The sequence below is a fragment of the Nicotiana sylvestris genome, chromosome 7 (assembly GCF_000393655.2).
Source record: "Nicotiana sylvestris chromosome 7, ASM39365v2, whole genome shotgun sequence".
NCBI classification, from domain to species: domain Eukaryota; kingdom Viridiplantae; phylum Streptophyta; class Magnoliopsida; order Solanales; family Solanaceae; genus Nicotiana; species Nicotiana sylvestris.
This window is the reverse complement of record NC_091063.1, coordinates 148,633,884-148,639,883: the sequence shown is the minus strand read 5'-3', so window position 1 is coordinate 148,639,883 and position 6,000 is coordinate 148,633,884.

Sequence of the window (6,000 nt, the reverse complement as noted above, 5' to 3'; positions counted from 1 at the left end):
GACCTTCTGGCTCTTGTAAAGTTGCGAGCTTGATATATCGTACACCCGAAGGTAATTTTCGTTATTCTTACTTGCCTATAATAATCCTTAGTTACATAAATTTATGCCTTTGTGCTCGTAGGGTTACTTCTAAGCTCAAATTTTTATTGTCTCCTTAGTGACACTCTCTCTTATTTTCATAAACCTTTAAAAGTGGTACCTTTAATTGCCTCAACTCCTATCTGAATTTTTTTCAAATGATTGCGATCTTGTATCTGCGAGACTAAATTCATTATGCTGCAGTTCACTACATTTATCTTGCATGATCTATTGATTTATCCGTGACCTCTTGTCTAGCCATAACTGGGCTCTTCCTAAATCAACTACTAATTACTCATTGGTCCATTCTCATATATATATATATATATATATTCTGCATAATCCCTCTTGGGATATATCCTCTATCTTAACTTATCTCTCACCATTAGCTCCAGATGTATCAAATGTCCATTCATATTTATTTATCAATAACATCCTGGACGGAAACTTTTACTGCCTCTCCCCGGTGTCGTGCTTGTATAATGTTCTGGATTCGCAACATATCTGCAGGAACTGAATAAATGCAACATCATCCCTTTCTCCTTTTTACCACATTCTTCCTTTACCATTCCATAGTTAACTGAACCGCTTAACTCCGACTTAATACCATATCACACCATATTCCCCCCTTCAGGGGAGTACTAAGATTTAGTACTACGACGATCTACCTATACTTGTTTTACCTTTTCATATTCGGCGTCTTTTCACATTATCAATGAACCTTAATCACCTTATGGTAACCTTCTGTACCAGGGATAACTAAATTTCTTACGCACGAAGGTGACACCTACGGTAACTGGCACATTTAGTCCCTTAAGATTAACTCTGCTCAGAGTGCTTGCTTTAGGTAAGCGACTTCCTAAATAACCTTTAAAGGTTATTCGTCTGTTGTCTATTCTATTATTGTTTGGAGCACGATCTTTGAAATTCTCACGATGTCGACCATTATCAAATCCTCCGGTCCCTAATTCATGTTCGGTTTTATCTTGTTCACCAGCCCATACTGATTTTTATTACTCTGGGGTCTAACCTTTCCTCCTGGTAATCACGTTGAAGTCACCAACTCATTTCTCGAAATAAAAATATGATTTTATGGCTTATACTCTTTTATTGCCTTAAGGCTTGTCACCTCTTGTATTTTCCTTCACTTTGACTATAGACTCTGTCATCGTGTCATATTTTGATTTACTGTTATCACCCCTATATCACATCTTACTAAGGTAAATATTTGTCCCTTCTAGGATCCCACTGCCTATATTCTGAAATTTTTGAATATTCCAGTATTCGTATCTGATTGTACTACTCTAGAGTTCACCATCTGGGTGTCTTAGAAGGATATCTTTTACCACATTTGTACCATCTTTCGGAAACATTGGTTAATGATAACAACCTATCCACAATTTTTGGGTTACTCTAACTCCAACTGGATCCTGATATCCCATCTTTCTCTTAAATAATATATGTTAGCTCCCATAGAACATAACTGAGATGGGTGTGGCCAATTGTACTTACCTCTGTCATTGATGAAGGTACCAAAATGCTTATATTTCTCTGCCTGATTTGAAAATATTGATAATCTTCATTATTTGGGTGCCTTGTACCCCTCTTCACCTTACTTCTTTTACTTGTTGAAACTTGTATCTAGCTTCTGAATCCCTCATAGATTTTCACCATATTCGTGAATAGATATCCTTGCCTTAAGGCTCCTTATTAAGAAGCATACACATCTTAGTACACACACGATCTGTTGAAGACCTCATATTTACTCATCATAAGTATGATGTGAAATCGAGTTCCTCTGACTCAACTCTTTCACATCCACATGTAATCTCTTACCAACTATCTTTGTGGAAGTAGGTATCGTTGTATTATGACTAAAGTCGAATTTAGGAGTTTGAATTCTTACAACTGAGCTCTACTGCACGATCTAGAGTAAGAAGAAAGAGTGACAGACCTAAATGCCCTGTAGCCTCCTGCTTATAAGTGTGGTGCACAACACACCCATAAACAAGACTCTACTAGACACGGCTTGTAGACTCCCTAGGACAGAACTGCTCTGATACCACTTCTGTCACGACCCAAACCGAAGGGCCGCGACGGGCACCCGGTGCCTTACTCAACCGAGTACCAACGTAACATATCTTTCTTATCATGTTATCATGAGTAAATGAGCTAGAAAACTCGTCCTGAGATAACAAGAATAAAACATAAGGGAATAGTCAACATATGAAGACCCAACATGATATACAAACTAATATATGTGACATACGGGCCTATAAGGCCGACATGACCATTAGTAAACTCGAAACATAGGCCGACAAGGCCATACAATTATCCATACACCTGACATATGTCTACAAGCCTCTAAGAGTACATAAAATCATAAAGGTCGGGACAGGGCCCCGCCATATCAATCAATACATATCCAAAGCATACTGACCAAATAGGCAACTCCGGAGCAAGTGGAGTGCACCAACACCTTCGCTGAGCTGATAGCCTACTAGGAGGACTGTCAACCTATCAATCGGGACCTGCGGGCATGAAATGCAGCGTCCCCAGGCAAAAGGGACGTCAGTACGAATAAAGTACCGAGTATGTTAGGCGGGAAAGCATAAACAAGAACAGTAATGTAAAGAGAGAGATAGAGGAGATACAACCTGCAACATCAGAGTGCCTCTGGGGGTTACTGATATGAAATGCATAATACATATATATACATAAACTTTTTAAAACATTCGCCTCTGTGGGCATCATCATCATCATATCGTACCCAGCCTCAAAGAGGACTCGGTAAAAGCGTACCCGACCATCATAAGGTTCGGTAGAATCGTACCCGGCCACGTGGAGCTCGGTAAACCCAACTGATCAGTGGTTGCACAATAGGTACCGTACCCGGCCAACTATAGCGCGGCTCGGTAGAGTAAAATAGATACTATATATAATGCATGCTAGACTCATGGAATCATCTTCTAAACCTTTTGGAGTGACTTAAGAACATTATGGACATCCCTACCATCAATATGAACCTTAGTAGGATTTAAGGATCATACACACTTGTTTAGAATAATTTTATAAGGAAAGAACAACATGGACAACCTTAGTTGCTAGGAGTAGAGTCATTATGAAATAGCGTATCGTTTATGTTCATTTCATTTTAGACCATGCCAAAAGAAAGAAGAAAGTGCCTTAACATACCTTAAACCCGTTGAGTCCTTAATCCCTTCCAAGCAACTCTTCAAACAAGTCAACTCAATCTATCATAGTATAAGGAGATTCAAAATCAGTGCTGAGCAAAGGCTAAGTCTATAACTTAAGCTAGTAGCTCGTTTACGTAAATTTGGGCAGCATCTCCATTGTAACAAGGGCCTCCTCCAATACCATATACCAACAACAATGACCAGAGCAATCCATCAATACATAATTATCAATATCAAGACACCATATAACCACAACAAGTCACAACTACATTACGACGAGCGGCAAACTCCGATTGGAATCTGTATACCCCTTATCAATCCTTATAGACTTCTTACTTCAACATAAAAGTATCATTAACTTGATAATGAAGTCATTAATCAATGATTCCAGCCTTATACCATATATTTATAACAACGAAAATAATCCACAACTTCAACTATCCCCAACTAGCAACTTTATTCACTAGTTCAGGTCTAGCCCATCCATTTAACTTAATCAATATCAAGATAACCTTAGGCACAAGCAAGAACATAATATACATACCTCCTACAGTAACTTCAAGTCAAAATCCAAGTTATATTCATTTTACAACAACCCTTAATAGCAATACAACACCATAGAAGTGACTTAAGCTAGTCCAAGTATTATCTTATAGTTTATCATCCTAACAACTTAACCAACATACAAGCAAGCTTAAGCACAATTAGTAGGTTGTTATACTCACCTTAGACAGCAGCAAACAACTTGGAATTTCATCCAAATACAGCCCACAACAATCCTCAATGACAACACAACCTCAAAGAGGTGTTGTTCTTCACTAGAACTAAGTTTTGATGTTGAAATATGGTGTAATCACTTTGGAATCACTTCAAACCCTTGTGATATATGTTTAGGAGGGTTAGGAGAAGTTTGGAGACGAACTTTAGTTGAAAAATGAGCAAAAATAGGCGTCCAAATCGTTTATAAATTGAAGTAGGTCAACCACCGCCTAAGTGGGTCCCATTGGGAGCTGCTTGCGCGGTCTCGCGAAAATGCGAATATCTCTCTACTCCGATGTCGTATTGACAAACGGTTTAATGCGTTAGAAACTAGACTCGTAGAACTTCAATTTGGTAGGTAGAACACCCCATTATTCCAAGTATATTTGGAGAAATTCTCAGATACATTTGACCTAAATTTCAACAAATTTATGAATGTAACTTGTGATGACCTTTGCCAACTCTTGTTCCACAACTTGCTTGCCTTCAAAATGTAGAAAATGAATATCATACGACTAAAATAACTCATAGAATAACCTCCTTATCATGTTAATAACCCTAGTCTCACCCCAAAGTACATGTTATAACATTCGAAACTTGTCGACTTTCGACGAAACTTATTTTCTTCAATTGGTTTAGCTTCTAAGATTTCCAACCCTCTTGGTAATCGTTATTCATGATCTTAAATATTTGTAACCTCCAAGGTAACATTATTAACTTACTTTATTTGCTTCCAAATAGAATCTCATTTCCGAGCTTACATCAATGACTTACGATGTACTCTCACGTATGAAAACTTGGGGTGTAACACGTAGCCAGAAAGCTTAAATGTGAAATTCTGTGAAAAATGTTCAGTCTTGACTTTAAAATGAATAAATTTGACTTCGGTCATTATTTTAGGTAAATGGACCCGTACCCGTAATTTGACGGTCCCGGAGGGTCCATAGTAAAATATGGGACTTGGGCGTATGCCCAGAATCGGAATCCGTGATCCCTAGCCCAAGAAATGAATTTTTAAGTGAAATGTTTTAAGGAAATTTGAAGTGAAAACTGATTAGAAAGCAATGGTATCGGGCCCGTATTTTGGTTCCGGCGCTCAGTACAGGTCTTATATATGACTTGAGTCATTCATGTGGAATTTGGTTAAAAACGGACGTCGTTTGACATGATCCGGACCTTAATTGAGAAATTTGATGTTTAAAAGAGTTTTGAGAAATTTTATTGATCTCGAGATTTAATTCGATGCTCGTGATGTTATTTTGGTCATTTGAGTACACAAATATGTGTGTAGGATATTTTTGAGGTTGTGTGTATACTTGGATTGGAGTTTCAAGGGCTCAGGTGAGTTTCGAGTGAGATCCGGAATGCCTTAGGCTTAGAAAGTCAGATGTTGCAGTCTCTGGACCCTCTAGTGCGGTCCGTGAGAAATCATGTGCGACCGAGGAGGGGCCAGTGCGGCCGAGGTTGCCTTTGTGCGGTCCGCGGTGGAGGCTGTACGGACGCAGTTGCCTTTGTGCGGTGCGCCCCAGGGTGCTGAACTGCAGGTCTTCAGGGAGGGGCCAGCGCGGCCGCGGTCCATTTGATGCGGTCCAAACTGGAGGTCTGAGAGGGGTATAAATAAACGGGAATTTCAGTTATTTTTCACTTTTTCAAAACCCCAAAACATAAGAGGCAATTTTTCAAACAACCTTTTTTCTCCAAAACGTTGGTAAGTGATTTCTAACTCATTTTCTTCACTCCTTAACATCTTTTAACATGATTTCAATTTCAAATCAAAGATTTTCATGGGGGAAATTGGGTGTTTTGGGTAGAACCTAGGTTTTCTAAAATTAGGGATTTGGACCTCAATTTGAAGTCCAATTTGAAAACAAATTATATATTTGGATTCGTGGGGGAATGAGTAATCGGGTTTTGGTTCGAACCTCGGATTTCGACCACGTGGGCTGGGGCGGGTGATTTCTGACTT